Below are 12,373 nucleotides of genomic sequence, written 5' to 3'. Positions count from 1 at the left end.
GTTGTTTTGTTTTGCAACTGTTTTTGTTAAGGGTGAGCAAAAAAACCAATAAACCAATTAAACCGAGAAAATAAAAAAAATAACCGAAAAAACTAAATCGAAAAAAAAAACTGAATTAACCGATTAAAAAATCACAAAAAAAATCCGATTCAGTTCGATTTTGATTTTTAAAGTCTGAAACCAATTGAACCAAACCGGTTCAACCAGCTAGCACTTGGAAAAAAACCAACTAGAAATACAATGTTTTCTAACCTTAAAATCACATTCTAACCTTAAAAATATAAAAAATTAATAAAAAAATCGGTTGAACACAGCCTAGGCATCTTCTTCAAATTTGTTCATACTTCACAAGAGTCAATTATTTCCAACACTTTCAAATCCCACGCATTGCGGTGTTGCTACGTGGGCGAGAGCAAATGGTATTTTATTTATTTTGCTAATTAAAAGGAAAAAATAAAAGTTGTGGCTGGAAATTGCGGTAACAGAGAAAAAAGCAATGAAAGTGACAGCAACGGCCAAGCTTACTTGTGTATAGGATTAGGAGCTGCACAGCCCGCACACATGTTGGTGGACTGTAATTCTCAAAAAACAAAAAAACAAAAAATGGTGATTATGGTAATTTTATTATTTCCTTTTGAATTCTCATGTCATTATTAATCTTCCTATTCTATCCTTTTTTCCAGCTTTAAAAAACAGACAAAAATAAATAAATAAAATTTCCTGTACACATGCTGCCGCCACGTTAAGGATCAATTGTCATGCCTGTGGAAAAGTAGCTCGCCAGCCAGCGATGCATCTTCGCTGATGTGTACGTGAGAAAAACCACAAAATCAGTTTTATATATAATTACTGATTAGAAATAGAAGAAAGGGATTCAATTATTTATATATAATTAATTATTGAGTAATTTGATTATATTATTTTAATCTTGTTTATGTATTATCATGTTCACTATAGTTGTATATATTTGAATAAAATATCAAATATTTCATATTCATAAAACGTTTAATCTAAATTTTGTATAAATTTATAGCGTTTTGTTTTTTTTTTTCTATTAAAATTGAATTCATAAAATCTTTATCTCAGAAAATAAAAGCAAAAGTTAATAATTTTTAAAAAACCATGTGATATATTTTATTTTCCTGGTGCATATCAAATGTAAATTTTTAACTATTCTCAGTTTCTAAAAAAATACTATTGTATCATTTGATTTCATAAATTTATTAAAGAAATAATTGAAAATAATAAAGAATCAAGTAAAATAACATACAAGTGAACTCATGCGCTTATAATATAAGCTTTTTACTGGTTAATAAAAATAGTATAAAATAAATTTAAATCAATAAAATACTATCCAAACATTTAGCTGAAAAAAAACTTGGTTTTTTCAACTTGTAATTAATATTTTATTATTATTATTTTTACATGTGACAAGATGGACTTTGTACAAGTTTAAGTTTTTTAGTAAATACAAGATTGTATTGATTAAACTTTAATATACGCAATTTGTATACCATAACCATAGTGCTATTTTAAATTATATATGATTTGAAAGAATATTATACACGGAAAATAAAATAAATAAAAATGATACTTTTTATATATAAAAAAGGATAAGATATTCACTTCCAACACATTAGAAAATTATAATTAAAAAAGGATAAGATAAAAAATATATTGTAAGGGAGACCTGGCCGGATAGGCAATCAGTAGAAAGATGGCGACTGCCACGTGCTATTGTATGGGTTGAACTGACAGGACAAATACCAAAAGCTATATAAATCATTGACATAAATCACATAATTACTTGTTTTGTTTTATTTCGACTTTTCTAGTGCAGGCATGGATATCATACGAAACCCACGTTAAAAATTGGCTAGGTGTCAAATTGCTCCACGCAGCCCACCTGCCTGAGGAGCTATCAGATCCACATGATAACTCTATCGTAGAGTCTGTATTTTTTTTTTTATATAAGTTTAATAATAATATTTGAATTAGTTTATATATATCTCAATTAATTTAATAAATTTTAAAGTTAACAATCATATAAATTTTAATAATTTTAAAATTTATGATATTTAAATTATATTTTTTAAAATTTAATAGAGTTTGTTTTATATAATAATGGTTGCTGATTTTTTAAATAATATTTTTTCAAACTGCCATGATGACTCTAACACTAATTTTTTTCTACTAGATATATATAAATGATCCGGCACAGTGAGCGATGGTAGCGTCAGCTGGTGGCGCTAGAAGAACGAAGAAGTCCGTGGTGGTAGGCTAGTTTTCCTCCCCAATAATCCAACCAACAATAATGGCATCCTCCTTTTGAAAAATTCAACATGTACCAGTCGCGGTGGAGTTTTTGTAAAATGAGAAAGCGAGCAGAAGCTACGGGCCACCGGTGATCCAGAGTCAAGTCTTTGCAGTTGACAAGTGGGAAGAAGAATCTGCCAGGCATTATTTACCTATTATTCCTGTGACTCTTAAACTGTTTTTATTTTTTAAAAAAGTATATATATATATATATATATATATATTGATATGTTAATATTAAAAATAAATTTTAAAAAATAAAAATAATATTTTTAAAATAAAAATCACTTTAAAATATAACTCTTCAATACTCTCACATCCCATCTTAACATGACTGGATAGAAAAATACTTGTCTAATTTTTATCCTGTTAATTACATCGAAGTTTGCACTGCCAGTCATTATTAACGTTTTACATTCAAATAATATTTTTTTGTTTTATTTAAAAATATAAAAAAATAATTAAAAAACACGTGGCTGCATAGACAAACACAGTCCAAAAAGACTGCAAAGAGAGATGGTATAAAAATCGACAAGAATTGTTATAAAGCAGCGCTGTTAGGATTCCAACTGATTTTCAAAGTTAGGAACGGAAGGAAATTCCCAGCGATGAGGATGACTATCTTCATCACAAGGACTTTACAATTCAGCATTAAATTTCTGACACCCAGGGAAATTTGTAAATATTAAGAAATTGTTTACAAACATAGTAATATTTAAATCTTCTAGAAAATTGGAATTAGAAAAGGAAAAACTAGAACTCTCCATCCAGATGCAATATTTTTCTATTTAGAAAACTGGAAATTTAGTTTTTATTTTTTATTTTTTTATTTTACAATGAATTTGAAAAACACATTTTAAAGTATTTATAATTATCATTTACAAATTTTTCATTGTTTTTTAAAATAAAAAAAGACACGGACAGTGCTTTATATATATATATATATATATATATACAAACACTTTTTTGGCAATGTAAAACATTATAGTTATATTTTTTTATATTTTCATCCTTAATTGGTTTTTTTTTAAGTTAGCAATATAACTTTTCATGATGATTTGAATAAAATAAAATTAATACTCTATAATTAGATTACCATGGGTATAAAATACCAGCATGACTATTATAAATTATAGTTTGACTTTTTATGATGAATAACCATGATTTTGATGTAATTTTTTAAATTTTTTTGATGAAAAATTTTGTATTTGTTAATGACAAGTGAACATATTTTTATTTTTTTATAAAGGTTGTTGCTACCCAAATTTTGACCCATGTTTTGATATATTTTCAAAAAATCCAAAAAAATTGAGAAAAGAAAAGAAAATCAAAAATATGTTTTTTAATATATTTTCGTCATTTTAGCATTTTCAACGTCGTCTAAAAAAGAATTTAATTTTTTAAGGGTCTTTAAAACGCGTTCGACTTTTCACGCGTCGTTTTTAAAATCATTGATTTTCCGCATCGAGTCGACGTTGATATTGCTCATTTTCAAAAAATTACAAAAAAACAAGAAAAATCAAATTTTACAAAAAAAGAAAGTTAAGGGACCAATGTTGAAAACTTGGTAATATTTTTTGCCTATAAATACTGGTTTCTAACACTTGCAAAGGGGGGCAATTTTGACAACATCTGAAAAATACAAAAAAAAACAACCCTAAACCTATCTTCTCTTATTTTTTCTCAAGGCAGCCGCCGCCCCCCCTGTGGCCTCTGATTTTTCAACTTTCAATACAGTCCTCGGCCAATGAGAAACCAGAGGCCGGCCACCTGAGACTTTCCCCTGTTCCCCTACACCATTTTCGGTTTCTTCCCCTTTTCCTCTTGATTTTTTTTCTTTCTTCCAAGCCGCCGGCCACACAGACCTTCATTCCCACCGTCCTTCATCCTCTCTCAGCCACCGGCCAGCAGCACACCACAGAACCGGCCTCCACCAAGCTCCACAGCCCGTTCCTCTCCCTCACAAACCCGACCACAACTCCCTCTCTTCCTCCGATCTGCCTCACAACAGCCACGATCCAGCACCCCTCAACTCTCACTCACAGCGTTGCCTCCCTCAGCAGCGACGGAGCCACCGCCCGATCTGCCACCCGAAGCAGAGGAGAAGAAGACGAAACCCAGCGACCACGGACAGCTCCTCCTCCACGACCGATCTGCCACCGGAGAAGAAGAAGAAACCCATAACAGAACCGATATGTAGAAGGAGCAGATCCGAAGCCGAGAAGAAGAGAAGGAGAAGCTGATCTGATAAAAAGAAAAAAACCGAAGCAGATTTCAAAGACAAAAAAATGAAATAAAAACTAAAATCAACTGGTTGTTGCGGCTTTGATTATTTTTTCAGGTCACCGCCGGCAGAGGAACGAAGAGGGGAGGAAGCCGTCCCAGGCGCCCCTGTTTTTTTGGTTTTCCAGCGGCGGCGCGTGAACCCACGCGCCGCCAGTGGCGGGGGCGCGTGGGAAGACGCGCCGCCGATGTTCTTGAGGTCCCAGATGGTCGTCCCAGCACAGTTATGAATTTTTAGGGTTTATTTTGTAATTTGAGTTGTTGATGTAATTTTTTTATTTAGTATTGAATTTTTATTTGTATTTTGTAAACATGGATGTAAAAGAAAAGAAAAGAAAAAGAAAAGAAAGGAAACAAAAATAAAATAGTGGATGTGTATGTGTGTGTTTGTATTTTGTTTTATTTATTTGTATATATTTTTAAGGATGAAATTGCAAATACATTAAAGAAGAATTTAATATTTTGATCGGATCACGGTTAAGAATTATTAACTTATACGTAAGTGATATTTCTAATTTCCGATGAAAAGACAATTATTAAAACTTCTTTAACACGTCAAAACCACGAAGCAGCTTACCTCAGGTAGGGTGCGTTAGGGGTGTTAATACCTTCCCTAACCACAACCAGTCCCTTACCCGCGAATCTCTGACAAGACCAGTACATCCGGTTTCCTAGTAGCCCGAAATCAATTACTAGGTGGCGACTCCAACGAACCAAATTCAAACCTTACGCAACGAGACGCAAAATCGCCAGCCGATGCCGCGCGCTGATTTTTTTGGGGTGCGACAGAATGGCGACTCCACTGGGGAAGGTATTTTTTCGATTATTGGACTAAGCTTTGTGTATTTGATGTGTTTAAGTTTTTGCATTTTTATCTTTTTGTTAATATTTATTTCCATGCATTTTATAGAATTGTCTCATGCATCACCTGTATTTATTTTTAAAAGCACACACAAGCTTCTAGGTTAGGTGGGGAACTAGCGATCTGCCCTAAGACTATTGGTCAGGGTTCAGATGCGTGAAACACCCAACTCATATCTGAGTGCCTGCTTGGTAATGGTGGGTATATGTGCCTTAACCATTCCTTGCAACGCCCCCATACTGTCTTTACGAAGAACGTCACTGGGCAGATATGAGACCCTTTTGAGACCAGATAGAAAACCTACCCATGTTCACATAATGAATAGAACCTGTCCTTAGGTTGTATGTGCCATCGTTTTTTTTTGCATAAGGGCAAACCCTTCTTGAAGCATCTTGACCTCAAGACTTGTGGGTGACACATTGGCCGTTGCTCCGAAAATTTTCATTGTAGAGTTTGGGCAAAAATCATGATTCTTGTCCATCATACAAGAGTTACGACCATATTGTCACCTCTCGAAGGGTGAGTTCATCATATAGATTACATATTCATACATTTATCATACATGAACCGGGTTGAAAGGTAGGTCCCCCGCACAAGCTGTGCTGCAAGTGATTGAAGAAAAATGATGGAGGTGAAGAAAGATGTCAGATAGAGGCGAATTATCAGATTAAGGTTGAGAGCATTAAATGTGAAGTAGCTGGACTCAGATCTGCTCGAACAAGTGTTGAGCATCAAATGGAAAGAGAATATCTGCACAGTCTTCTGTGGGAACCCTGCTTGTTCACATCTAATTGAAGCTGTATCTCTCCTTTTTCGTCATGAACAAAAGCAACAACGCCTTCAGTCATCAACTAATGACAACTCTGGTTCTTATCCAGTTGCATTGTTAAATGTTCATCGCCTCCACATCATCTAATGGAACCAAACAATTACCGGTCTCCTGTACATGGTGCATTAGTCTTCTTTGAAGCTACCCCAATTATGAGCTCAATTCCATTTCAGCGGCACAAGATGTTGGTCTGAAAAACCATGATAAGACACTGAACTTCTACGTGTGGCACGAGCAAAACTTTGTAGTAGACAGAGGAGTCGAGTTTGGTTTGAAAAACATGAGCAGACATCAAATTTCAACGTAGTAGAGATCTCTCGACCGGAATCTGTTTGTGGATATGCAAATGGGAAATCCAAGAAGGGATGCAGTGGTTTCACATTGTCCATAATTGTTTCCTTCCAATATCGGCATTAAAACACAAAAGGGTTGTTTGCTGCACCGTCAGTAAGGAATCAAAGAGGAAATAGAAGATGTTGTAGATTCACCGGGTTCTCTTCCAATTTTGACAACGTGGGACTCCACATGCTTTTGTTCTTTGTGCGCTGCCAAGATTTACCTAGCTATTGAGGGGTTTCCAACAATCCTAAAACAACAACATCGGAAGATTGACATGATGTTGTGAGGATTTATCGAAGAATTGAACATGTTATGAAGAGGGGAAAGATTGAAGGTTCTGTCATGGATTCCATAACAATGATGAGAGGTGAATCAAGAGATGACTTCGACGGTGTGAACCCTTAATTATGTGGTATAGCCGGGTCTCACGGTAGTATCAATTGCTCAAATGTGTTTGCCAAGATGGGACATCCCTCTGCCATTTAAGTTTGTCGACCAACATTTGCCAGATTCTAGAATTTTTGCTTGACTCCGACAAATCCCATGCAACCACCAATTTCTAGGTGGTATAATCCAGATAAGAGATGTGATGTCATGGTGGGGTCCTCAACCATTTCAAGTGAACAGTTTCAAGAATTGCAAGAATGGAGTCTGAAAGTTGGTGAGCAAGAGACAGGTGGAGTCGTTGAAGAAGGGTGTCACTGTCTATATTGTTCCCCGAACAACTTCAGGATCACATGTGATCGAAAATGCTTTGCTAAACACAGATATTGCTAGAAAAGCTTATTCGAGAATGGTGATGAACAATCAATCATATTGTTATGGAATTCTGCATTTTGTTTTGGGATCACCTCTAATCCTTCAACGAAACATGCCTTGCTTTTGTCTCTTTGTTGTTTTGAAATCAACAAATGTTTAGCATTTTATCCTGACAAAATATTTTGATCAAACTCCAACATGCGATAAAGGTTAATCAATCCGGAAGATTAAAAGTGTTTTGATTACAGAAATGACTCTATACTTGAAAATGACATGAGGTGACTAAACAATTTTGAACTCATACCTCCTGAAATTGAACCACACATCATTTAGCTAAGTTTTAGCAGTATGCATAATGACATGTAGTGGATTTGGTAGTTATGGACTCGTGAATCATGATTCTTACAAGTCCCAATCATTACACTGGATGAGGTCAAAATTTATCGGTTTTAACCGACCTTGCTTGAAATGAGAAAAGGCCATCTTTGATATCCCTTCACTTTCTAAAGATTATATCCCTTGCAGTCCCATTTTGAGCCTGGTAAAATATTTTCTTTCAAAAAAGAAACCCTGACTAGGATCACACCCCATACTGGGGGCAAATGAGAGATATTTTGAAGACATTGATATAATTAATGGATAAAGGGGAAGGCTTAGAACAAAGGTCCAATGATTGAGAGAGAGCTAAAAGAAAACACATAGACTAGGGGCATATAAGAAAATTTTGAGGAAGGCTATGAAAAAAAGAAAGAGAATGGAAAAAAAGGAAGTTGAAATTGCCCTCACTTAAATACAAGTCAAAGATAAAGGAAGGAGAACGCCTATCAAGTCTATGAAGAGCAAAAGAAATTTCAATCAAGGAAATGCACAACAAAAGTCAATACCAGAAAAGACTAAGCTATAAACGTGACTTTTGGTGTCCATTATAAAGCTTTTGATGTTATCAGATGATTAAGGTTGGTTATTCATCAAGGAAAGGTGGATTTGCATTATAACTTATGTTAAGAAAAGTCTGAACTTTGAGGTTAACAAGGTTATATGTCGTTTCCTCTACAAAGACAACAATAGAAAAGAGTTGATGAATAGTTGATGTTGATCCTAGGTCTTTGAAACCCTCAAACACCTTTTGAGCCTGTGAAATTCCTTTCTTTCATAGCCATGAACCATAGCCTGCATTACGTGCTTTTAAAAGCCCTTTTTAATCAAGCAAGCAATTTGAACCGATAAATGGCGCTCTCAAAATTTGAAGAGTTTTTCCATAAGGGTCGTGACTTCATGAATTAAGCTATTGGTCATTATGCATGCTGATAAAACAAGTTATAAGAAGAGAAACAACCTTTCTTGATAAAGCCGGAGTTTTGACTTGAGCATTTTTGTTTTTTGAAATTCATGCAAAGGTCACCTCATCATAGACTATTAAATGATATACCCAACATCAAGGATTCAAATTGATACAAAGAACCATGGAAAAAAGCCATTCTTAATCCTACATTGGGTCAATTTCTGTTTTCAAAATGCATGACAATCAAAGGACTATATATTTCGAATAACGTGTGTTGGGTCTTTGATCAAAAAGCTTGATTTTCAAAAGATTTCCAAAAAAGGGCATCTTTGATTTCATTTCAACAAACTAGACTTTGAATAGACATGATCTTTGAAATATGAGAGTTGATTCCAGAACAAGGAAGATTATCAAACACAGAAGAACATCGATTGAGTATGCAAAATCGTTGATAGAAATGACATTGAAGTCCTCGACACTCCTTGAAAAGTTGAGCAGCTGGGGGCAATACAGTGGACCTTGAAAAGGAAAAACAAGAAGTGCTCAGATCAGCTATGAGGCAATGTTTAAATGATGAATCAGTGAACTGAAGACAATGATGTTCAAAGACAGATAATCAAGGAATGAGCACATTCGGATTATACTGGGGGCAATGTCATTCCAAAATGGCCCATGCTCTAGTGAACCCTGCCGGCAATGGAGAAACAAGGATGTACTTGAAGAACACTTTCATATCATCATTCTTTGAAACATGGTTATAGACAGATGTTATCACACAACTGCACTGAATGAATGTTGGAAAGGCACCCACCTAGAAGACTGATCGTGGGACAACTTGTTCTGAAGCCAGATGAGCACTTCACCGCATGAGTATGGGTGATAAAAGCATCATCATTGATGAGGCCGAGACATATCTTTTCACAAATCTGATTAGAAAAGTTGAAGGGAATCTATTAAGAAGAACACTGAGCATACAACCATGAGCCTTGGTACTGCAAGCTATGAGATGCATGACTGGATGACTGAATGAGTTCCAAGAAGGTTGATGATAACATGTACTTGAAGAGTACTGTTTCAACTAGAGGCAAGTTCATGATTAATTAACAATCTTGATGGGTATTGGCATGATGCACACAATCAATCAGAGGATAATTCTCAGAAGAAGCCAGGAGAGAAAATCCTTCATAATGAATCAAGCAGTACCACACTTGGGGGCAGGGTCAAGCTTGATGAACGATGCAAGCAGTAATTGTCAAAGACAGCTCGGGATGGGCACTGCGTTTACAGCTGAGTGGATGGCCAGTACATGAATGAGTCAATGCCTCGGAAGAACAAAGAAAGCTTTGGGATGCAAACAAGGGAACCCTATGACGATGGAGCATCAAGGAGGGGGGGACCTATATTTTTTCTCAGGTAAGTATACATGCATAGTGATCATAATGCATTGCTTTTAACATTGTCAGGTCGGTGTTTCATCATCATCTTTTGGGTAGTGGTTTTCTAACCCTACCTCATTTTGAGTGCGCCTTTGAGCTCTCACCTCTTTCTGTGTGCGCCTTTGAGCTATCATCTCGGGTAGTGCGTTTTTTCTAACCCTACCTCATTTCGAGTGCGCCGTTGAGCCCTCACTTCTCAGGTAGCGTGTTTTCTAACCCTACCTCATTTGGAGTGCGCCTTTGAGCCCTCGCCAACATTTTTCTTGGGTAGGTCACCCATCATAATGAGACCATTTTTTTTCACATTCTTTCCACCTGGGTTGGTCACCCATGACAATGAGACCGCGTTCTTCATATTTTTTCCATCTGGGTTGGTCACCCATTACAACGAGACCACATTTCATATTTTTTCCATTTTTGGGTAGGTCACCCATTACAATGAGACCGCACTTCATATTCTTTCTATTTGGGTAGGTCGCCCATCACAACGAGACCGTTCATCATATTTTTTTCCATCTGGGTAGGTCACCCATTACAATGAGACCACACTTCATCATATTTTTTCCATTTTGGGTAGGTCACCCATTATAATGAGACCGCACATCACATTCTTTCTATTTGGGTAGGTCGCCCATCACAACGAGACCACCTTTTCATATTCTTTCCACGTGGGTAGGTCACCCATTATAATGAGACCACACTTCTTCACATTTTTTCCATTTTTGGGTCGGTCACCCATACAATGAGACCAGCATTTTTCCAGGGTTAGTCACCCGTACAACGAGACCAACATTTTTCTAGGGTTCGTCACCCGTACAATAAGACCAACACAGGGTTAGTCACCCGTACAATGAGACCAGCTTTTTTCTAGGGTTCGTCACCCGTACAATGAGACCAGCACTAGGGTTCGTCACCCGTACAATGAGACCAGCATTTTTCTAGGGTTCGTCACCCGTACAATGAGACCACCATAGGGTTCGTCACCCGTACAATGAGACCACCATAGGGTTCGTCACCCGTACAATGAGACCAACATAGGGTTCGTCACCCGTACAATGAGACCAGAATGAGGTCGCCAGATGGGATCTCATGTAGCTTTGGTTAAAGGGAATCGCCAGATGGGATTTCAGGTTAACCGAGTTACACATATTTTCGTTCCAGTTGAATGAGGTCGCCAGATGGGATCTCAGGTAAACCCAATGTGTGGGCAGGTCGCCCGTGAAAATAGACTATTGGGAGAGTGTGGGTCGGTCGCCCGTGAAAATAGACTTGAGTGAGTATGTGTGGGCAGGTCGCCCGTGAAAATAGACTTGAGTGAGTACGTGTGGGTAGGTCGCCCGTGAAAATAGACCAAAACAGATCAGTGTGAGTGTGTGGGCAGGTCGCCCAAGATAATGAAATCATTTTCCTTTTGTTTTCTTTACAAAGCTTACTATGCAAAATTTTGAGGAGTTTTGCTTCGTAAGCATTGTAAAGAGGGGGCATCTGTTGCTACCCAAATTTTGACCCATGTTTTGATATATTTTCAAAAAATCCAAAAAAATTGAGAAAAGAAAAGAAAATCAAAAATATGTTTTTTAATATATTTTCGTCATTTTAGCATTTTCAACGTCGTCTAAAAAAGAATTTAATTTTTTAAGGGTCTTTAAAACGCGTTCGACTTTTCACGCGTCGTTTTTAAAATCATTGATTTTCCGCATCGAGTCGACGTTGATATTGCTCATTTTTCAAAAAATTACAAAAAAACAAGAAAAATCAAATTTTACAAAAAAAAGAAAGTTAAGGACCAATGTTGAAAACTTGGTAATATTTTTTGCCTATAAATACTGGTTTCTAACACTTGCAAAGGGGGGCAATTTTGACAACATCTGAAAAATACAAAAAAAAAACAACCCTAAACCTATCTTCTCTTATTTTTTCTCAAGGCAGCCGCCGCCCCCCCTGTGGCCTCTGATTTTTCAACTTTCAATACAGTCCTCGGCCAATGAGAAACCAGAGGCCGGCCACCTGAGACTTTCCCCTGTTCCCCTACACCATTTTCGGTTTCTTCCCCTTTTCCTCTTGATTTTTTTTTCTTTCTTCCAAGCCCGGCCACACAGACCTTCATTCCCACCGTCCTTCATCCTCTCTCAGCCACCGGCCAGCAGCACACCACAGAACCGGCCTCCACCAAGCTCCACAGCCCGTTCCTCTCCCTCACAAACCCGACCACAACTCCCTCTCTTCCTCCGATCTGCCTCACAACAGCCACGATCCAGCACCCCTCA

This window comes from Populus alba, chromosome 2 (genome assembly GCF_005239225.2).
Source record: "Populus alba chromosome 2, ASM523922v2, whole genome shotgun sequence".
Lineage (NCBI taxonomy): Eukaryota > Viridiplantae > Streptophyta > Magnoliopsida > Malpighiales > Salicaceae > Populus > Populus alba.
The sequence above is the reverse complement of the archived record's forward strand: the minus strand, read 5'-3'. Positions refer to the sequence as shown.